The following is a 24,238-nucleotide window of genomic DNA, read 5'->3' as shown; positions in this document are numbered from 1 at the left end:
ACCATCATCCTTGTCATTGTTTGGTTCCACTTGCAGAGCCTTATACCTGTTACGCAAGGGCACCTGGGAAGGAGGGGGAGTCACAGGGCAGACGTGTCTGCTGCGCCAGGCAGGAACTTGTCACCATTGCCCCCTGTCCCTTAAGTCACCTTGTTCAGACAGACAGAGAGAGGATGGGGAATCCTCCATATCACGTGTCCTGCCTGCCTGCTGGGCCTGTCCCAGGGAAGGTAGGGTGCGGTTCCAGTAGTCTATCTCTCTCTCTCGCTCTCCCTGATACTCCTCAACCTGCCCACCTCCTCCCAGAGCTCTGTCACTGAGCAGAGGAGTTCCTCCACCTGGTTGCACCTCCCACAGGTGTGCTCACTGCTGCCATCCTGTACTGGTGTAAGAGCAGGGCACAGCCTGCAGCCTGACACCTGGGTGGCAGCGTGTCCCCACTGCAGCTCTGTCAGTTGGGGTGGGTGCAGAGCTTAGAGAGGCCATGGCCTTCTGCTGGGTGGATACCATTGAGCCCCAGTTGAGCTGGCAGAATTACAGCACCCTTCCGTGCAAACTGCTGTGCCACACCCTGTTTGCCCACTCTGTTTGCTAGTACTCCCCAAGAGGCTGTTTTGTAGGTGTGGGGACTTGGCTGCCATTACTCCTTGCCCTGCTCAGGTCTCTTCAGCTGCTGTGGCACAAGTTGCAGGCTCCTGGCAGGTCTCTCTGCTCCCCTGAGGTACCTCCAGCTCAGGAACGCTCCTGTACACCGCACTAGAGTTCTCCACTGCTGATTGCGCTGACACCGGAGCTGCTCGCCTCAGTGACTCAAGCCTCTAGATGTCTACTAAGAAGTTCACATTTGCCTTCCCCATTCAGCTCAGAGTTAATAGTCAGATGGGTTAAAATCTGATGTCAGACTCATGGAAATCCGCAGCCTGAGACAACTGCCATGATCAAGTCACTCTGAGAGAGTATGGAGATTTCACTGAGGATCTAATTAATTACCTAAAGTGGATCACTTTTATGAAGCTGGACAGGGACTTAATGTCAGTCTTTCCTGGACTGGGATTTGGGGAAACATTTCAGAACAGCAAGATTTGTAGTAACACCCACCAAATCTCTAGCAACTCTTTCCTTCAGCTGGTGTAAAGTTAACCAGGATACTAATTGCCTTGTGTTTTGAAGAGAGGTCTTAGCAATGTGTTACATTATCGTTAGTGACAGTCCTCTAACAAAATGGAGATATGGTGAAATAGTCCTTCTTATGTATGACGAGATGCTCCACTGAATGCTTCTGCCCTAGTGCCTTCGGTGTTGGTAATACCCCAGTTTTCTCCCTTGTTCCTGGGCTCAGTGCAGTGCTGCATGATGTCAAAAGCAGCCTAACCAGTGATTAAGTGAAGGATGTTATCCTTGTGGACTTCCAACCTGGTAACTTTCTCTGGAAAAATGTCCTTTGATGCTACTTCATTACACAGTGCAATACAAGGCTGCCTCTGGTCAATAGACCAAAGGCAAATCTTTTGGTGTCCTGTAGGCCATTGTGCATTTTGAGTAATAGCTGCCTGGGGAGCAAGTTAATGCCAGGAGCGGGCATTGTTTGCTGTAACTCACATGAATAGCTATGAACAGAAAGGCTGAACGTTGCGATGACAACACATCAATAAGCAAAGCCACTTTCTCCACATTTTGACATGAATTACCTGTCTTGGATACTGCACTATAATCAGCACTTGCATCGCCAGGAGGAAAATAAAGGCCAGTTTGACCTTCTGGAGCAAAAGGATCTGTTTTCCTGGACTGATGAGAGAGTCATTAGTCTGGAAAGTTATTTGGACTGTCAGTAACGTGCTCACTGTGTGATGCACTGCCTTGGATGAGCCACACCTCAGTGTCTAATTGATACCTTTTGCATAGGCTTTAGGGACTGTTAGCATAAATGCATCTGCAAGCATGATGACTGAGTAGCCTGTAGGATGAATCTGTACAATGACAACATGCAAACTCTGTGCAGATTCAAAAGTGAACCCTTTGGGGTGAGTCAGTGGGTTACAGAGGGAGAGAATTGGAAGGAGTAGCTTTGCTGGGACTACCAACATCCCTCCTGACCAACCTGTCTGTGCATGTCGCTGGTACCGGGGCTGCTGGACCACTGCAAGGAAGCAGTTACGACAGAAGTGGGACTGCTTCTGCGTTACAGGGGCACTCATATCACTAGGCAAGACAAAACAGACTGGTTTGTCTCCCGTTCACCTTCTAGGCAGATCAGTGCAGTCCTTAGTGCTGGCCTTAGCTATTTCCCTCTTCATTTCACACATATTTCAAACAAACAGCGATGACAAAAGTATGCAATTTATTGCAACACACAATGCTGGTAATTTTGCAGGATCTGAGGCCAGCTGAGCAATATGCTGCTGACCTTAAATTGCTCATTCCCCTTTGCTGTTAAGTAAAAGAATAAATCAATGGGTAATTCCTTTCTTTCACCATACCTCCTCTCCCTCCTCCTTTTTTAAAGCCAGACATCAGTCCTTTTTATTTAGTCATGACAATGCAACTAGAGTGAAGAAAATCTTAGTACCATACCAATATGTTTAGTTTCTTTTATAGTGTTAATTAGGTGTCAAAGGTATGCTTAGTGCCTTTCTGAGAAAGGCATGATGCTAACTCAGGAAGCTCAGATAATCCTATTGTCAAATTTATTTGTTTATTAAAATAGGTTTGTTGAGTTGTTGCTGGATGCGGTGGTATGCCATCGTCCAATAATTGCAGTTACCTGCTGCTATATCTTTTCAGAGCAATGTGCACAGCTACAGCATAGCACTGCTGCTTGAGGAGCTGGGAGAGATGTAAAACCATTTTAATCCTTTGTAGTTCTTGCCTGAAGTTCTTGACTAGCAGGATATTAGAACAAAATGGGGAAGGCTTTTTTTTAATACATGCAAAATATGAACAAGGTACTCCTGCTGCTGTTGAGCGTGTTCTTCAGTAAGTGCAGCTTAATTTACATTTGGAGGTAGCTCAGAGGAACTAGTTCTTTCTTTCATTTATACACATATAGTATCCGAATAGGCCTGTCTGAATTGCAGTGCACCTTCAGTGCTTCAAGGAAGTGAAATGGCAGACGGGAGAAGGGACTGGATAATGGCAAAAAGCCACACCATATATGCCTGAAGTCTCCTATAAGCTAATGAATGTAATATTCTATGTATACATGAATAGGCATGTATATGTATATATGGTTTTTTACTGCATCATGACCGCAATGTCTGCCAGGAGTCTGTCTGGGACCCCTGAAGTGTGTTTCCTTACCTCTCAGCCTCTTGTCCAAGGTGGCGAGCCTGTGCAGTGGCAGGAGTCTGTCCTGCCCGACTTGCCATGCACAGGACAAAAGGTATATTGGCAGGCAGGCACTTTATCTGAGCTATCCATCTGGAAGCAGAAATAGGATTTCTTACCAGCACAGAAAACCGTTCTAATACTAAGAAATAACTCACAGGGAATTAAATTATAAATGTATATGCTGCCCTGAGGGTATGTCAGTTTGTATCACAGAGTATCCATAACCATTCACTTTTGTGCTGTTGGGCAGGGGAGGCCAGTTAAGCTGCTCTGTGGCAGATCAACTGTTAATATCCGAGGCACCGTCTAATAGAAAGAGGCATGAGGGCACTATATCAATTTATTGTAATGCAATGAAATATGAGCCACAGCAAAAATAGAAAAAAAAATGTTTCAGTGAACAATCACATTTTGGAATATTTTTTCCTGGTGGTGGAAATTTAATAGAACAACTGGAAGTCATCAGGAAATAATAAAGTATTTTCTGACTGAGGAAGAAGGTTTTTTGCTAGTTCAGAAAATCTGAATATCATTCTCATCTCTGTTTCAGACAAGCCATGTCACAGAGCCCAGCCACGATTCGGTTTCTCAACAGGTTGATTCCTTTTCTCAGACTTACTTTTGCTTACGATAGGTGCTTCAAGGCTACTTAGGCCTTTGATTTCACTCAATATGACAGTATCTATGGTCTTCTGAGCCTGTTATTCGGAAAGATGGATGATGAACAATAAAAATGAGATGATACGTGCCAGCAGACCAGTCTTGTGAAGCACAGAGCCACATGGCCAGTTGTTCTTGATATGCAGCAGAAGTAACTGGCTAGTGAATTACCACTGCTAGTGAATTACCAATGCTTTAGGCTAACCTAAAGCATTGCTGGTAACAATGTTTTCTGCCACATCATCGTTCTACATGCTCTTTTGCAGAAATTAATTTTACAGAAGCGACATCCAGCATTTTATTTGTTTTAAATTTATCTGCCATGAGTCCCATGAAGTTCCCCCTCACTTGCCCTCTTCAGTGGTTTTCCCCATTCCTACTATAACACAGAGTGAATAACAAGAAACCAATCAGTTTTAAGACTTGTCATCCTGTGCTTTATGACTTAGAATAGGTCTTGCTAGGAAAAGAAGCCACCGGGAACAGAGACTTATTCTCTGTTCAGACTGACAGCGGGATAGACAGGTGTCATGTCATGATGACATTTAAATGTGGACGAGCTCCATGAGTGGAGGAGTTCAGTCTGGAGTAATCAGTGTCAACTCTGAAGAAGATTATTTTTGTCAACTTTATTTATTCCTTTGAGAGTTCACTTTATAATAACAGGAAGACTGTAATTTAAATGGTTATGGGGGGGTGGGTGGCTGAATTAGTCATTCTTTACAGAAGGCAAACTCTCCATTGAAACCCAAAAGTGGCCGACATAAAATATCCTCTCTCTTCCCTTCCTGTCTTTGGTGCCCTGAAACACAAAAGGAGTACTATGGCTCCTTCAGTTAATCTGCAGGGATGGAAAATTAACATCTTCCTCTTTTATTTAAGGAGGATGCTTCACCCCAAGAGTTTCCCAGAAACACTCTAACTGGTCATCTTTCAGAGCTTTGATTTTAATAAGAAACAGTGAGCAGCATCTTGCAGCCAGCCTAAGCAAAAAAATGTTGAAGTTTATTGCAGCATGGATCTCAAAACCACTGAAATGAAGACTTGTGCAGGCAATTTGCAATGGCTGCTGCTATTTAATTGCAAATCTGTATACAGAGCTCTGTTCTAGATACCAGTCATTAGATGTGCCTTGAATTTTGTCTCTGCCTTTAAATACTTGAGTTTCCTTCTGAGATGCACCTTCCTTTAAAAAAAACCCCAACAACCAACCAACCACCCACCCCTCAGCCTGTACATCAAGATCACCTGTGCAGCTCAGCACCTGTAAAAATGTGTTTCATCCAGGTTGGTCCCACACCTTATCCATATGGCTTCGAGGCTACCGGCTGCTGCTGGAGCAGAGAGGCATATGCAGGGGAATATATTGGCCATGGCATACCAAATATAGTTTCCACAGCACCAACCCTCTTTTTTTCCCCTCTGTCTTCCTCTAGGAATCTTGACTGTGTTTAAATATTAAAGCTGGACATATCTCAGTGTATCCCCTGTGGAGTCTTTCTATTGAAAACATCCAGAATCCAATAAAATTAGCTGGTCCTTTTGATGTTTGTAAAGTGGCTGCTCACTGAGGCAGCCGGTCTGGGAGTCCAATATCAGACTCCTATAAAGATATCTACAGAGCATTTCCAATAGTGCTGATATCTGTAATCTCCTTGCTAGGTATTCCATTCTGCCACTAGCATATCCTTTATTTAAAAAAAGGATATTTAGGAGGGTTTGTTTGCTCCTTCAATGTAGCATTGATTTATCTTGTGTCTTAGAGAAATCCCTTAAACAAAAAAATACTTTGAGCTTACAGAAATCTATTCACTTCCTGGACAAAAATGTTGATAGTACTTTCTAAAACAGGGATTGTTTTAACTTTACTAAGGAGAAAAGTGGTTTCTGTGTCAACAGGGTGAAAACTCAGAAATTCTAGTATTTAGGTTTTTGCCTTAATAATGCTGCTCCACTCCCATCTCCCTACAAAAACAAATGGAGAAGGACAACAAACTCTTCGGGTACTTTTCATGACTGCAGACCCAAGCACAGCTGGGAAGAACAGGAACCTCAGAGCCCTTTAGGATTAAGTTAACATGCAAAATAAACTTATGTGCTTTGCTTTACAAAGCACACCGTTTCTGTGCTCTAAAATCAGAGCTGGTAAAATACCAGCATAAACCCTCAGCTCCTGCAGAAATATTTATACCTCCATTTAATTTTCACATCAGGCACGAATGCTATTCATGAAGATTAAAAATAGGAGTCAGAAGACAATAGAGGTTCTCAGCCAAATTAATATTGTCTGTCAGAAAGAACAGACTCTTTCAGCAGCCGCCACATTAACCATTGGCCTAAGTCAGTTTTCCATTGAGTAGCAGGCGCTTTTCCAATTTTCTAATACATACTATTGCCTTGGCAAAGAGTAAATGGGATCTGGTGCCAGGACACTTGTATCTAGAGCATACTTTGACTGCTTGCTGTATTTGCAGAAATTCTAGGTACACATCATTAATCACAAAGCCTGTCCTATTCTTGAATTATTTAATACAATATTGGAGCAGTTCTGAATTATTTAAAGCAATATGCGAAAGGTTCTCTGTGATATACATGCAGAGATTATTAAGAACCTTGCTAAACAGATTTAAATTGCCAGAACCTAATATCAGCTCCCCATGTTCCACAGCCCTAACTCAAAGAAGGAAAGAAACAGCATACTCCTGTCCAATAAATACCCTCCTAATTTACCCTAAAATTTACTGCAACTGTTATAAATATGTGAAATGATTTTAATATATCTCATCAGAAGCTGCTCAAAACATGACAGCCAAAAAGAAAAGGCCCGACACATTGTAATTTGGTGCTAGAGGAGAATGGAAAAGCCAGAAAGTTTATCTGATCCTCCTGAACCTGTGAACCAGACATAGAAATAACATGGAAACAGACTGCCTTCTAAAGTGCTTTGATCTTTGTTTCTGGAGAGACCAGATGAAAGAGTAACTTTTATAATGAATCTGTGGTTGTTATTCCAGATCTTTTAACAGTGGAAAACATTCATTCAGCTCCTTACTCACACCCAGAATGGATGGACCACTGCCAGCTGCTTTTCCATGGGCACTATGCTGTCCAGCTGCAAAGTTCAGCCTCATAAGCAGTCCCTACAAAGCTACTATTGCTGTGCATGTAGGTCCTCTCAGATACTTTCTGAAAAGTTCTTTCTATTGTTGATCTTGCAGTATGCAACTCTGATCAGACCACTAAATTATGGATATAAGGGGTGATAGACTCTTATCAGCAGCCTATTTCCATAACCCAGCTCAAGACTGGACTGCCCATGAATCTGTGTAATAGATGAAGTTGGAGAGGTAGCCCAGACCACCTTGTCTGTCTCAAATCAGTCAAATGGCAAGATAGGTGAGTGATGATGTCTAGACGCACAGCAGATTTCCCCCCTGGATGTACTGTAACACTCAGGCTACAGCTGTGATTTCCCACTCAGAACCATCAGCTGAATCACCAGGCGGTCAGTACAAAGGGTGCTCCAGGAACCAAATAACAAAGCTGGGAAGCAAAATGAGACTTGAGCGTAGCTTCATAAGTAGTTCAACCCACTCCTAAGTAGTGGTTTAGGTCCAGACTTTGCAGCTGTGACCTTATTTTTGGGTGATGTCTATGCTTTCCCACTGAAATGGTCCTGCTCTTCCTACTCACCACAAAGACGGGCTTGGGAAGACTCTTTTTACAATAGAGAAGGGAGAAGTGGCAGCTGAGAAATTCTCAGTGTCAAGAGAATAAATTCCTGCGTCCTTGCTCCTCCTCTTCCTCCTCCTCTTTTACACAGTCATTTCCTAGGAAAGATGGGGACTAGCTCTTTAAAGGCCCCTGAGGAAAGCTGCATATAGAATCAGGACCCTATGGAAATGAATATACCAGGTGACCCAATCAGTTTGGCTATGCATTCAGGCACAGTAGTAGATACACTCAGGTTATTTTCTTCAAACTTTTCTTTCCAGCTAAGCAGGTGAACTGAAATTTCCTACTGAATCTTTCCCTTCAACTTGACAGAGAGAAGCTGAAATCCTCCTCCAGTCACAGGATTGCAGGAGCAGCAGCTTTATGTGCAAGTGTGCCTACCCATCCTTCAACCTGGCCCAACAGGGACAACTATGTTAACGAGTCATTTTCAATACGAATATTATTTTCCCTCTCTTTCTAAGTAATTTATCTTTGAAAAAAGCCTGGTCAGTTTTCCCTGAAAAGTACATAGCATTTTCCCCATTGTTAACCTTAAAATATTGCAATTAAGTGGTGAAGAAGGGCAGAAGAGGGATTACTGGCATGAATTTTTTAGTCAAGTAATCACAATGGAAGCATTCACCTTTCCACTCACTGCAAGATGGCCATGAACTTATTATATAGCCAACTCTAACACACCAGGATAATATATGATGGTGAATCATCTTAGTTTATCCATTCAGCTTGCCCTATGAGTTTACAAGGGCTTAAAATCTATTTGCTTTTCACCTCGTTTAGCCTTGATTTAAAGGTATGACAGCAAATAAGTGAATGGTATACTTCAATGTCTCTCTATATGGAGTAAAGCATGTCACACATTGTTGCTGATGTTTTTGCCCTAGTATGTCTATGGAGATATGACTCCATGCGTATAAGGGACAAAGACACACAGTTCTGTGCTTGAGCAGAAGGCAGGCATAAAACATTTGGGATTTTGCCCTCTCTGTGTCCAGCGGTTTGGTTATGGAGAAATAAGTGTCAGGCAGTCCCACCGCACCTCCACCCTGAGTGCTTCTGGGACTGGGCACTGCATGAGGAGGCCCTGCCTCAGCGGGAACTTGAATTTCTACACCTAGAAAAGTACAGAATTGTTCTGAGATAGATGAGAGCATCTAGGGAGACAGTTCTTCTGCCCAGTGCTTTGTGCTTCCACTGGTTTGGAGCATGCCCATTGTTGATCATTTCTTTTACAGTGTCACATAGAATAATGTGCTTTCCTTCCTTTTTTTTTTTTTCCTCTCCCAAATGTTCCTGGCACTGAATCAAGTAGATTTTGCCCTGTACACTTTCCTTTTGTTCAATCAGCACCCTGTTCTCTTTACTTCATGCACATCCAAAATTACATCATAAAAGTCAACCAGCCAGCGCCTTATCTATCCTGAAGACAGTGTAATCATACTACAGGTACAGCTGGATTGTATTTCTTTCTTTCCTTTTTCAGTTTTTCCCATAATCTTTAATTCAAACAATTTTAATACAATTTTAAAACCAGATGACAAGTTCAGTGGTCATCACTTTATGTCCTGTTTGTTCAAAAAGGGCTTTATGAATATATTATTTTTGTTTCATGGACATCCATTCTCATCACTTTATTCCTTTGAAATCAGTTTTGCATTTGTAGAATTTAAGAGCTGTGTCCTTAATCTTAACATCCTTATAAAGATTTTCAATCAGTCACTTATGTTAATCCAGAGCCCACAATATCCACCATAAAATTGTTTTAAGGGCAATGTAGACTTTCAAAGGCAAACGTACCGCAAAATATTTTTCACTCATATTTTTCTCAACTTCTGGATAATTTTAATTGTCTGCTTGCTTGAAAGAAATGCGTTTGGTTTTTTTATGAAACATTATTTTTCCTGCAGAGCATTCTTTGAGGTACAGAAAAACAATAATGTAGAGATACCCATCTTCTTGTACCATTATCGTGGTACTTCAAGACTTCTTTGAATTATTTGTGGTGCTGCAAGGATTAGAAGACTCTCAGTTTGTACAACAGAGTCTTTCATTTAATTCAGACACAGCTACTGCTGTTTATTAAATGCTTTCAATAAGATGGCACCATTGCAAAAAAGCAAAAGGCTGCCCATTTCTTATTGTCACTGCAGATTTTGCATCCTGCTGTAGCTTGGGGTCTGTTATCTTTTGCAGCATTGCTTTCTTTGCTAAGTGAAATATTTAGGGTAAAATTCTGACATCTTATTCACATCCTGCAATAACTTCTTCTTCCACTGAAATCAATAAGACTGCTCAAAGGATGAAGACTTACATAATATGTCTGAGAAAGGCAGAATCTGATCCCTCAGAATTTATCTGCATTTCTTTTCCTTTTAGTCTGCTCAACAAAGCTTTATTAGAATACCCATAAACCAGCACTCCGCTCCAGCCCACATGAAAATGCTGCTGTTACCAGGAGAGCAGGATTCAAAACAAAACTGTAGCCCCTTTACAGTAAAAGAAGGAGAAAGAGAAAGGGAAACAATTACAAAAGAGCACTAATTTAGTTATCAACAATCTGCAAAATCCATATGAAGTAATTATTTTGTTGAAAAGCAAGGAAGGAAATTGCACTACAGTCATTTCCACAGTGTCATTCAAAATGGAAAAAATTGTTAGGGTGGGAAGTCTGACAAAGTTATGGTGACCTGCAGCTTTTATTTGATTCTTTATTAATAACAAAAGCATCTTAGGATAAATATTCTAATAGGCACATTTACCTGTCTAAGCTGAGAAGCTGCTTTTATGGTTTTGTCCAAAGCAAATGTGCCGAGAAAAGAGACTACACATTGAACCCATATATACTTGCACTGCTGATGTCCCTCAAGGACTCTTTTTTGACTTTTACAACTTCTTTCTCTGCTCTCATGCCTGAACAATTTCCTCCAACAAATCACAGTACTTCCTCTACAAGATGCTGTATCCTGAATCCAGCCAACCTTGCAGACCCTGGGTCCTAAGAGACCAGAAATCCATAGCGGAGCTGCAGACTTCCCACATGCCACTCCTGGCATATGCGTTCACAGGCAATGGTAGGGATTTTTTACTCTTCTGCCCTTTTCTCAGGTGAGCTGGAAGGGTGAAGAAAGTGGTTCAGAGACCTGAGCAGAGAGGAGATAAAAGATCCCAGTCTGGAGAGCCATGTGATTCTGTTCACTTGAAGATATACTGAAAGAAAAAAGCCATGAGTCTCTTCATTTATATTTATTTATCTATCTATCTATCTATCTTTTAAAATTATTAATGGGGACATGTCACATTACAAATGCAGTGGGAGATAAAACTTCCAAACTTCAGCAGATAATTTGGTACAGGGTTGCATGGCAGTGTGCTCTGTTTTGTAATATGACAGATGGAAGAGCTTGTACCTTGTGTGTACTCCTTTGGTGAAGTGAACAGGTATGTCTTAAATACTCAGAGCCATATAACATTTAGCCATGTCTCCTAACTTTAATCAGGCTAGGTTTAGTCTGCAGGAGGGGACTGGAGGAGCTCTGATCCCTTCTGACCAGGCTGATTGCCCTGATAAACTCATACTTCCCACTTAACTGCGCATTCTCCTCAGTGGTCTCATCTTAACACTTGGATTTAGAAGTTTGTTTTGTGCTAGTAAAGCCTCTGATACAGCTGTGGTTGATGACTCTGTCTACTAAGCCTGCTTACAATATAAATAAATAATAGTGAGCAATAAGGATGTAGCTGAAGCCAAGAAAGCTGATGAAATTGGAAGGTTTTTGTGTTTAGGCATGAGCATGAGAAAGTTGGGGATGTGCATCCAGTTGCTGTCATAGACTTCCAGAAACACAGCTTGGGTTCCACATGGCAAGATCCTGGGGCTTGTAGTTAAGATCAATGACTAATCATTTTAATGAATATGGCCCCAAATCACACTGCGAAATCTTGCACATTGTGTTTCAGTGCTTCAGTTTCCTTTACGGAAAGCAGAGAGGGTAAAACTTCCTTTTTCTAATTCTTTGTTTCTTCTTCTCCAGTAAGCATGTTGGGGCAGGACTGTGTTTGTTCAGCACCTACAATAGTAGTGACCTGGACTCAGATACAGTGTTTAGATTAAGTTGTAATGAGAGTCATGACAACAGATTTGCTTTTCAGCTTCTTGGTTATGTGTTGCTATAAATCTACTACAAGCAAGCTATGTTATGGAAGTGGGGCTTCTGGTTTCTGGTTTTGATCAGAATCCAAAAATGCAGAGTCATGCTAAGAAGTTAATAACAAAGAACAGGTTAATTGAACTCTGGAACTGTTTTGACTAGCACTTGTTCACGTCCCAAGCAATATTTTTTTCAGTACTTTTTTTATCTGGACTAATTCATCCATCCCTTTCTGGAAAATTTATTGTATTGTGTCATTCAGCATCAGACAGCAGTGTTTTTCATGATCTATATAATAATCAGTGTTTTTACCAGTTTATCTTGTCTTTCACATAGCAAAGATGTGCATTCCCAAGGTGCCAGATGTTTACATCCCCAAGTAGGTGAAATGTAGTAGAAAAGGATGTCATTTTGATGACTCTCTTTATAGCATATTCCTACCAGTACTCATTCGAGCATCTGGGATGACAGTAGTAAATAATGCTTAGTACTCCTATAGCATAGTACATGTTCAAACTGAAATTTTAGTAGTAGGTTTAGAGATCTCTGAAAAACTGAACACGTACCAAAGAGAGAAAGTTAACCCTTGACTGTGATAAAACCATGGCAAGCCAGCAAATGTTCTCTGGGGAGTGACTGTTTCTCATTTAGAAAAATAATAAAACTGCTTCTGTGAGTAGGTAAAATTAGGCATCTAAATGGACTCCAGGGAAATTATTTCTGGGGAAAATATAATTGTTTAATTTCTCACTACAGATCAAACTTAAATTCAAGAAAGAACTCAGTAAAAAATAATAGTTGTTTTACTAATCTGTGAGAATTAAGATACTTGCAGTCCAACTTGACATTACAGTGCTGTCAAGATACTACAGAGAGGTGGAGGACTTTGTAGATTTCTCTTCCTGATATTTCAGAACAGACTGAGATTTCAGCCTGGAGAGGCCTTGGTCTGAAGGCCATAGTCATAAGATGAGGTCTAACATTGTAGTTTTGAGGAAGTATCGGTAGTATTTGAGTCAATATTGTTGTATGCCACCTAAAAGGTACAAAGGAAAAAACATACCATGAATATTTTGGTTGTTTAAATGTGTTAGCATTCTGCCACAGCAAAGACCATTCACTTGTGTTCCCCAACCCCCTCCTCCTGGCACAGGATGCTGGATGCCAGACTCTAAGCCCTTTCTCCCCACACTATGCAATGAAAAACTCTAGTCTAAAACCTACCCTCATAGAGAAAAATGAGTTTTAAAGCAGTGGAATTAAACACAACATGTTAAATATACATTTTGGAACATAAGGGATGAAAAGATAAATATTAAAAGTCATCCCAATAATAGCAATGCATAAGATATCTGATGATTCCCAGAGTATTTTTAGAAAGCAATGCATTGCTGCAGTGTGCGACTGAAATATCACCCAGTGAGACTCCAGCATAATTAAGCCATGATTAATCAATACTTAACTAAAGAAATTAAGCTCAGGAGAAACAATTAATTGAAGTTAAGTGAACTTTGACAGCTCATATTAAACTAAGGCTCTAATTAACAAAAGCATTGTGCATCCTCTAAACGGAGCAACGTGCAGGCTTCAGGTGCTAAGGATGGGGTGAGTGTTATTCTGCAGATTTTTCAATGATAAGAAGTCACTGATGGAGAGCTTCATTTCAAGCCTTTGAAAGGAGAAGCTGATTTTGTTTCGAGTGTCCAAGATGCTATTTGGTGACTTGAATCTAAGATTTGGCTCTAAAGGTGGCTATCTCTCTGGAGAAACAAATGCAGTGCTTCCTGGTAGGGTGTGCAGCCTGGCCCCATGTACTTCAGGCTTGTATAATGGAGGACCATGCTGCTGGACAAGGTGGGGGGAACAACCTTAAGCCCATGTCATTGCCAAACTCCACAGTCCCAAGGTGCCTTTTGCCTGACTGAAGGTCTTCAAGCTCCACAGCCTAATTACCCCTCACAGCTCTGCACCCTTCCCCTGGCTGCTGAAGCAGTGTTTCCCAGAGCCTCTGGGATATATTTTACCCCCTTGTTGTTCTCAACACTGTTGTTTCCCTGCTGTTACTTTCATGGCCTTGCCCCCCAAAGCCCCAACAGTGATTTTGTGGTAGTTTCTCACAGGAATATGATTACCCCCAGTGTGAGACTCACTGCTTTTTTTCTCCCCTTTTCTCACCTTATGGTTGCAGCTCCTGGTTCATGTTCAGGGATCCAGTGACCCACCTGCAGCACTGAGCAGCAGGCACTGCCCTGCCCTGAGTTGAGCGTGCACCAGTCAGCACAAACAACTTCCTACGTGGGAGCAGCCAGAGGGAAATGTGTGGTGTGTCTGTGCCCAGGCGCTGTCAGGGGCTGAAGGGCTGCCCGTGTGAGGAGAGGCTGGGGCTGCCCCATGCCGCACACAGCCGGTTCCAGCCGGTCCCAGCCGGCTCCAACGGCCCCAGCGCAGGACACAGCTGAGCCCCTCAGCCAAGCTGGGGGCGCCGGGGGGAAAACAGGTTTCAGCAAGGGCCAAAGGCGGCACAGGCAGAGGAGGAGGAAGCCAAGGAGGGAGCAGCAGCAGAGGGACCCCGAGGCCGGAGGAGGAGGGGGGCAGGAGGTGCTGCAGGCCCGGAGCAGGGATCCCCTGCAGCCCTGGAGAGACCCCGCTGGAGCAGAGACCCAGCCTGCAGCTGTGGAGAGCCCAGATGGGAGCAGGTTGTCCCTGAAGGACTGCAGCCCGGGGAAGGGCCCGCGCTGGAGCAGGGAGACGTGTGAGGAGGGAGGAGCAGCCAAGAGGGGCTGGGGTGGACTGACTGTAACAGAGTTTTCTCTTTCTTTTTCGCCTCTCTTCTCTACTCTTGTCTTTTTATATTACCCTAGAACTAACTTTCACTTTTAGGGTTGATGAATGCCATCAGCTATGGACCCAGCTAATAAACCTTCATGCACGTGAACTTGTCTCAGTGTCTTTTGTGCAAACCTCTATCATGAAACCACAGAGTTGGGATAGCTGGTCTAATCTTCCTGAAAAGATTAATTTATCATCTGCGAGACAAACCTGGTGGAGGAGAGGAGAACAATGAAGGGAAGAGAAGAGATCTAAGCTACCACTGTTGTCTCTTGGCTCTCAGGAACTGAAACAGCACTGGTTCTGTTTAAAGTAGACAAGCCATGTCCATTGAGCCCAGGCTGATGATGTGTTTTGGGCTTTGGACCCAACTCCATCAGTCCAAGCAGTAGGCCTTTTTCTAACCCATGTCATAGCTAGTGAAGCATGCCAGCAAATGATAACATAAGCAGTTTGTCAGGCAGGAGAGATACATGGAAGCTGGTATCTTTGCACTTGGGGCTGAGTTGCAGACAGTCGTCTCTTCCACCTGCCCAGCCCCAAGAAGGTGTAAGTCTACAACCTTGAAGGCCACCCCTGACACCAAAGATCTTGATACCTAGCAAGAGAAGCAGCACAGAGCATTATATGACAGCACTCCCCAAGGCAACATGCAGCACAGGGATGAACCCTTGGGCTCTTGTAAGGGAAAGAAGTAGGGGCCTGATCTCAGCCCCACTCACCTGAGGGGACTATCACTCTAGAGAGCAGAACCTTTTCTTATTGTTTTTAGAGGCACTGAAGAGTGGCACAAGTCTGAGAAGATGGGAAAAAAAAAAAAGCAAACAAAAAGAGAGAGAGATATGATTGGCTAGTGGCTTAATTGCTCCGTTAATTGCTTTGCCTCTGGTGCTCCCATCCCTGAGGAGAAAGGGCCTGAGGGTTATCCTAGCCAGTGCTAGTTCCCCTCAATGATGAGCAATTATCTCCCAGGCAGTGACTGCCAAATGTGGATGTCACAAGCTAGCTCCATTCAAAATGATGGATGGGCACGAAGCTGAACTTCATCCCTGGAATTAGCACTCAGACTGGGAGCTGACATACCCTGATCTGTGTGGATTGGGCCTAACTTTGCAACAGTGCTAATGTCAAGGCCTACCACACCAAAGGTTCAGGTCCTGAGCCCAAGTCCACTGCTTGAGTCTGTCTGAAAACCCTTGTTGCACATTTACAGATCTGATCTTTCTCTTGTTGAGGCCTCTACAAGATTGCTGCAGCCAAGGGAGTGTTCTGGGTGCTCTGTGTGGAGGTGGCAGCATTCCTCCACTCTCATTGACCAAACCTGGGCTAATCTGACCCAGTGAGTCCTATGCTCCAGGGCGATGGAGGAGTACTTGGAATCAGTTACACATGGCTGGTGGAGGTAAGGTAGCAGTCTGCTGCTTTGAAGCCACAAAGAAGGAAGATCAAGCTGAGAACTTGCACTGGTTTTGCTCTTTGAGTAGCTGTACAGCAATACCTGGGAGTACAACACCTGGAGCTCCAGCAGTGCCAGGGTCCCCATTCTGGGGGGTACCTGCACTATGGGGAAAGGAAGAGATTTACCTGCAGGAAATTCCAAATCCTAATGAGACAGAGGAAGAAAGCAAAGCAAAATAAATCACCACCCCCCCTGCCCCCCCCTTCCCCCCAAATAAATAAATGCAAGAGGTGAAGTGACTTGCCTGTGGACACACAGTAAGGCAGCACACCCTGTGCTGTTCCCATTAAAGCACACTGACTCTCCATTAAGAGTGCCTGACCAGGCGTATGATGTGTAAAGTGCATGTGGGTGAGTTTTCCCAAGCAGCCAGATAAATGTGTGTTATTGCTATGCTCCTGCCTGCCATATTTCCTCTTCTTTATTCACCAAGTGGTGGGAGCTGTCTCTGGCTCATCAATTAAACTCAAGAGTGATGATTTCCAGAGGTATTGCTACTTAGTGAAAGAAATTCATCCCCAGGCTAAAGGACAAAGCACAAGGCCTAAGTGTTATTTAAATGGCTCATAAAGCATATGCTGGCTCTTTAGCCAGAGTGAAAATCACCCTTTGCTAACATAGGAAATATCCTGCTTTCCTCTGCCTTCCCTGGTGTTTTCATGATGATGAATCTTTTTCCTCTTGCTCTCCATTATTTCTGTAAATGAGAATATGCTGTAACATTGCTGAGGTTGGGCTAATTAAATCAGCTCTTTCTTATCTCATTGATCTGCATTTTAAAGCTGAGCTGATTAAGGATGGGAGACTATATTTGATTAGAAATATGTTTTTGCTGGTTAGTTACATCAAAGGGTAGATTACAGGCGAGCAGACGAGTTGAACTCACATGGCTACTGTTCCTCCTGGTTTTAAAAGGAAAGAAAAATAACATGAAATAAAAACCAAACACCAGAATGCATTTCTTACCCATACTTTTTCACCACAAATGACAATACCTTTATTTTATCTTTTGGAAAAATTTAATAAAAGGTACATGAATTTATGATGTAGAGAAAACATTTCCATAGGCTGTGCAATGCTATGGACAGTGCTTTACCTAACATCAGGCATAAAGCATGCTAAACCAGCAATTGTTTCCTAGTTTTCTGGGTGGTATCAGCAGAGCCATTCAACACCCAGGACCAAATCCTTGCCTGAGCTGGCAGCCAGAGCAAAGGCTTAGAGCACAGCCCCTGGCAGGTCCTCTGTGTGGGCAAATTGCTTGATGGTTGTGCAGTTTTTGTGGCATTTCCAACTGGCATATCTATATATATTATTAAAGAAAATATTATACCTGGTGTGACTGCCTGACAAAGTCCTTCCTTAAGGTCCTTCATAAAGTAAACTTTCTTGATAGGTCCAAGGATGCCTCATCTTCAGCTCAGAGAGGGCTTTCTCAGGGGAAGGAGAGGTAGGACAAAGGACAGAGGGTAGATGCTCCCAACTTAATTTCTCTTCCTCTTTGAATTTTCCAGGAAGACTCAGTGTCATATTTTGCACCACAAATTTGAAGATGGCAAAGAAACCAGCTCTCATGTGACCTCTTGTGTTGGGCCACCATGCAACCATCAGAATAGCTGCTAATTTCTCCTCAGTAGGGTTAGGACTGAACCAGTGACTTTGTTCTTGTGTACCACTGTTGAACCATACTAGAAGGTGTAGCAGAGCCTCTTAGACCTCCCTCCTCCAGACCATTCCAGCATGAGTCTGTGCTGCACTTCTTAGAGTGACTGTGGGGAGGTTCCTCCTCTCCATCACCTTTGTACCTGTACCATACACACTGCTCAGTTACTCCTCTTTACTGTATCATCTCAGGCTTCACCCATGGTCCTGACCTGAACTAAAATGGTAACTAGTAGAAGCAGTTTGTTGCATTTATTCCCTGCAGCTGGCGTCCTGATGATGGTCTAATGGCTCATTTTGACAGTGGCTTAAACAGCTTCTTTGGAAGAGCTTGTTGTAAGTGGGTGTCAGGATACTTATATTCATCGCTTGGCTCTGAGGTCAAGCAATCAGAACAGGAGTTACAGACAGCAAAGAGAATCTCATAGATCTGGCATGTTCATTTGGAAAGGCAGCATGGCTGTGGCAAAACATGGGCTAAGAGAAGAGAGAGGTGAGTTTTACTCCTGGAGTAATACTATGCAATATTATGCTTTATTAATGAAATGTAATAAGTAAGTAGGGAGGACCAGAAGGCTAAAGAAATTTTTAGTTTCAGCTTCCTGAATAAAGAGACCATGCTTAGGAATAAGACACAGACAACATTAACCATTGTCCCTAGATCAGCCCAGTACACTTTTCTGAATACCAAAATAAACTGCAGGAATGAGTTTCTCTCTATAGCCACAGTCCCCTTTGCCACATTTGATTTGAAATGTTCATCTGAGGGGGTTGCAAATATGCAAGCGTGTAGGAACTCTAGCAAGTTTCAAGCTTTCTACTCAAGGGCAGTAATACATGAGGATGACAGGCTAACTGCAGGAAGTATTCATTAAAAAGAAGCACCCTAGACATCAGGACCTGTATGTTCAGAAACAGCTTTAGACCTAGTCATTAAAATGTGTCAGAAGACATTGAAAACTAACCTGTGCATGAGCTTTAACCACCAAACAAAATACAGACTGAGAATAGTCAGCTCATCTGTCATGGGATTTCTAAAATGTCTAATCTGGAGAGAAACAAAACTAAATGTTATCAATTCATGGCTTATCATTTTTCATTTGTGTCACAAGTGAGGTGGTGCAAGGGCTTATTTATTTATTATGAAGAAATACAGGCATTTATCCTTAAATGAGAATTAAAGAAACTGTCTGCAAGAGATTAATCACAGTATGCAGTGATGAGATTTGATAAGCATGAGATGCATGTAAGAATTATTTTTCTATTTTTGCAGTGGCTGTATTTGCCCGCATTACTGCTCAGAGAGATAATAGCAGCTCTAGTGGCATTACTATTGAAATCTATGAAATTTCCCTTGAACCAAAACAATCCTTCAAGGAGTGGCTGAGTGTGGTGGGTTGACCCTGGCTGGGGGCCAGGTGCCCACCAAAGCCGCTCTATCACTGCCCTCATTCACTAGACAGGGGAGAAAAAGTACAACAAAAAGCTTGTGGGTCGAGATAAGGACAGGGAGAGATCACTCACTAATTATCGTCGAGCAAAACAGACTGAACTGAGAGAGGAAATTCATCTAATTTATTACTAAGCAAAACAGAGTAGAGGAATGAGAAATAAAATCAAATCTTAAAACACCTCCCCCCACCCCTCCCATCTTCCCGGGCTCAACTTCACCCCCAGCTTCAACCTCCTCCCCCCTCAGCGGCACAGGGGGACGGGGAATGGAGGTTACGGTCAGTTCATCACACGGTGTTTCTGCCGCTTCTTCATCCTCAGGGGGAGGACTCCTCTCATCGTTCCCCTGCTCCAACATGGAGTCCCTCTCATGGGAGACAGTTCTTCATGAACTGCTCCAACGTGGGTCTCTCCCACGGGCTACAGTCCTTCATGAACTGCTCCAGCATGGGTCTCTCCCATGGGGTGCAGTCCTTCAGGAGCAGACTGCTCCACCGTGGGTCTCCCACGGGGTCACAAGTCCTGCCAGCAAACCTGCTCCAGCGTGGGCTCCTCTCTCCATGGGTCCACAGGTCCTGCTAGGAGCTTGCTCCAGCGCGGGCTTCCCACGGGGCCACAGCCTCCTTCAGGTGCCTCCACCTGCTCTGGCATGGGGTCCTCCACGGGCTGCAGGTGGAATCTCTACACCCCCTCATCCTTCCTCCATGGGCTGCAGGGGGGACAGCCTGCTTCACCATGGTCTTCACCACGGGCTGCAGGGGGATCTCTGCTCTGGTGTCTGGAGCACCTCCTCCCCCTCCTTCTGCACTGACCTTGGTGTCTGCAGAGTTTCTTACATCTTCTCACTCCTCTCTCTGGCTGCAAAAGCTCTCTCTAACTGTTTTTTTTTTTTTTTTTCCCTTCTTAAATATGTTATCACAGAGGCGCTGATTGGCTTGGCCTTGGCCAGCGGCGGGCCTGTCTTAGAGCCGGCTGGCATTGGCTCTATCAGACCCAGGGGAAGCTTCTAGCAGCTTCTCACAGAAGCCACCCCTGTAGCCCCCCCACGACCAAAACCTTGCCACGCAAACCCAACACAATGAGGAAGGTGACTCCAAAGCTAGTGAGTTTCCTTCCAGAAGACTGTGACTGCTTGTCCCAGTGGTAACAAGACAGTGGTCACTCAAGTTAGAAGGGCCTGAATATGCTTAGTCCTTCAAAGAGGTGGATTTCATGTAGCTTGTTTCATTTTTATGTGTTAGGCAATGGCAGTTGCAAAGAAAGTGGTCAGGATGCAGGTTTCAGAATTTATCCTCAGATATGCCTTTACTTTCTTCATGTAAACTGAGCAAGACTTTGCATTTTTGGATAGCTGTCCACCACTGGAGTTGCATCAATTAAAATAGTTATTAAAATGCCAATTCATCTCTGAAGCCAATATCTAATCACCTAGCTGAGCTTTCCTTGTTAGATGCCAATTCCACATGGAATTTAATTTATAAGTAAACAATTATTCACTTTTATTAACTATATGACAGCAGAATTGATCCCATTTCAAATCTCCTTAAGTTTCTCTTTAACAGATGAATGCAGCAGCCTATGACGACGGCCTCCATTAAACCCAAATTAAAGGCTTATTTATGATACTCAGTTATTATATTTTTCCAAACTGGAGGTTGACTTCTAGCCCAAAGCAGTCCAAGAGTTCCCTTTGAGCTAGCTCTGAGCTGATATTTCATTTAAAAGACCTGTTTCAAGAACATTCTTACTTTGATTCATTAGTTTCCTTTGTGAGGCAATATAGGAGATACCTGTTTAAGAGATACTGCAATGGTGAAAATAATAGTGTCTGAGTAATACTGGGGGTGGAGTTGACAGTGTGTATTGAGGAGGCATTGGAGTGAAACTGTGTTGCCAAGTTTGCATTTTTTTTATTACAGTGATTAATGGAAATAGTTGTTCTCCTGAATTCAAGGTTGTTATTTTGTCTAGGTTTATAAAGTCTGTTCAACAGAAGCTGCATATACATGTTCGCGTATGAGTGAGGAGGCCGCTAGCTAATTCCTTTCCTTAAATGTGATTGACCATAGTGTGGCATTTCTAAGGAACTCTTTTCCTGAAAGAGATTTTGGCCAGCAGCTGTTAGGTAAAAAGATTTTCTTAGGGTTATTATCCATGATTTCTGAACTTGTGGATATTCTGTGCTGAGGGTTCAGGAGTTGAATCCAAACCAGAGTTCATGAAGACAACATTTCTTGACTAATGAATGCTGGATGCTCACTGAAATTTAAAGAAGGGAAACAAAGAACAGGAGAAAAAGAAATTCCCCCCCCCCACACACACACTTTTTTTTAATCCCTTGGAGATAAAAAAAAAAAAAGAAAATACTCCAGTCTAAGGAACTGAGCTTTGAGCAGGACTAAATAAAACCCAGAGGTTTACTTTCCCTTTAAACCTATATTTTTCTGTGATATCTATTTTGAGAAAGTATTTTTGTCATGAGAAGTGTAAGTAAACACAGAATATCCTACCATAATCTGGTGAGGGCTGTTTTGGATAGAAGAGGCCCAGGCAAAAATGATCTGAATGTCAGTTTTCCATGTCACAGGTTAACAGCTGATGTCCTCCCCATCCCACCTATTCTCCCCAAAAAAGATCCAGAACTGACAAATGAAGATTTCAAAAGAAGAAGATACTTTGAAAAAAATAATCCTACAAAAGTCTGTTATAGTGATGCTCTATGCAGTATTTTTTCTCTATTTCATTTCTGAGAAAGTTCAAAAGTATATTCCTTCCATCTTAATTTGTTTGTTTCAGCAAAGTAGCAACTATTTTAAAAATCTCCAGCAGTTGTAGCAGAGGGGCCAAGCCCATGTGTCTGTGTAATATGGGATTTCTGTCCCAAGTCTCCATCTAGTTGGCACCCAGACAGTATGGGAAACTCTCAATTTATTAAGCCCTATTCAGCCCAAAACTGTGTACAGAATAGACCTCAGCAGCAGTGTTTTTTGTATTTGAAGGCAGGTCACTTGCCGAAGCACAGGATTGAGCAGAATTTTCTCTCAGACCTCTTCCTCAGGTCTTGGTTGCACCATGTCATGCAATGAAGAGGGATAATGGTGTTTTTGACAAGCTCCATGCATAGAGGAGTATCCCACAGAGAAACTGAGACTTCATACCATCCATGGCTGCTGGACAGACACATCCGTGTGCCTACCCATCTGTGTCTTCAGCAAATTTCACCTAGATGGATGAACTCATATTCATGAATGAGATGTCAATCAAAAGCTTAGGAAATGGAGACAATGCTGCACTGGTTCAAAAAGTCTCTCTGATCAGTGTAAAAGGGAACTACCTTGGAGGTGCTTGTAACCAATAAGGTGTTATCACACAGACTAGACTTAGGTTCTTACACCTTTCGTTGGGGGACTGCACGAACAGCAGTGCCTGCTGCACTGTGGCTGGACACAGCCTGAGCTCTCAGCAACTGCCTGCATGATCGCTGTTACCTCCTGGACACCCAAGGGTGAAGGGCTCACACCTCACAGGAAAACACGCCAGTGTAATGCAGGCTGGTGCCCTTCCCTACTGAAGGACCTCCAGCCACTGCAGGCCGGATCCCACGTTGTCCCCATCCTTGTGCATGTGCTGTCTTCTACCTTTGCCTTTAATAAGTCTCTTGATAGAAGAGCTTTTATATTTGAGTGAGCTAATTGAGCCAGTCTGAGATACAGAAAGCAAACAGTGATTGTATCTCAGGAGCTTCTTTCAAGGCTACAGGATGACCAAACTGTGGTAGCAAGCAAAGAAGAAACTTGTGCATGTTCCCTTAATGTCAAATCCCTCATGACTGTCTATCTCAAGGCCAATATCTGTAAGGAACAGCTGGTAATGGCAAATGGTTATGAGAATCTGGAACTTGCAGTTTGGTCCTTAAACATGTTTAATTCTTAAATTGATTTCAAAAGAGAACAAATATTTAAGATCATAGAATCATAGAATCATAGAATCATAGAATGGCCTGGGTTGGAGGGGCCTTAAAGATCATTTAGATGATCCAACGAGCAGGGACACCCTCCACTAGACCAGGTTGCTCAAAGCCCCATCCAACCTGGCCTTGAACACTTCCAAGGATGAGGTATCCACAACTTCACTGGTGCCTCACCACCCTCACAGTGAAGAATTTTTTCCTTATACCTAATATAAATCTACGCTGCTTCAGTTTAAGGACATTCCCCCTTGTCCTATCACTACACACCCTTGTAAACAGTCCCTCTCCAGCTTTCCTGTAGGCCCCTTTAGGTACTGGAAGGCTGTTATAAGGTCTCCCTAGAGCCTTCTCTTCTCCAGGTTGAACGACCCCAACTCTCTCATCCTGTATTCACAGAAGAGGTGCTCCAGCCCTCTGATCAACTTTGTGGCCCTCCTCTGGACTTGCTCCAACAGCTCCATGCCTTTCTTGTGTTGGGAGCCCCGAGTTCAATGCAGTACTCCAGGTGAGGTCTCACGAGAGCGGAGTAGAGGGGCAGAATCACCTCCCTTGGCCTGCTGGTCATGCTTTTTTTGATGCAGCCCAGGATATGGTTGGCTTTCTGGGCTGCAAGTGCACATTGCTGGCTCATGTTGAGCTTTTCATGAACCCCTAAGTACTTCTCTTCAGGGCTGCTCTCAATCCCTTCATCTCCCAGCCTGTAGTTGTGCTCGGGATTGCCCCGACCCAAATGTCATGAAGTTTGCACAGACCCTCCTCTCAAGCCTGTCAAGCTCCCTCTGGATGGCGTCCATTCCTTCCAGTGTGTTGACTACACCACACAGCTTGGTGTTGTCAGCAAACTTGCTGAGGGTGCATTTGATCTCACTGTCCATGTCACCAACAAAGATGTTAAACAGTGCCGGTCACAATATTGACCCCTGACGAATGTCACTTGTCACTGATTTCCACTTGGACATTGAGCTGTTGACCATAACTCTGTGTGATCATCCAGCT

At 43.3% G+C, this 24,238-nt stretch overlaps 1 long non-coding RNA gene across 1 annotated transcript in view; it reads left to right on the top strand.

Annotated features, from left to right (window-relative positions):
* Positions 1 to 24,238, top strand: part of LOC129203014 (uncharacterized) — a 67,613-nt gene that overhangs the window by 21,831 nt on the left and 21,544 nt on the right. The gene's annotated exons all lie outside the window — the stretch shown is intronic.

This window comes from Grus americana, chromosome 2 (assembly GCF_028858705.1).
Source record: "Grus americana isolate bGruAme1 chromosome 2, bGruAme1.mat, whole genome shotgun sequence".
Lineage (NCBI taxonomy): Eukaryota > Metazoa > Chordata > Aves > Gruiformes > Gruidae > Grus > Grus americana.
Note: the sequence above shows the minus strand (reverse complement) of the source record. Positions and strands in the feature narration are given on the sequence as shown.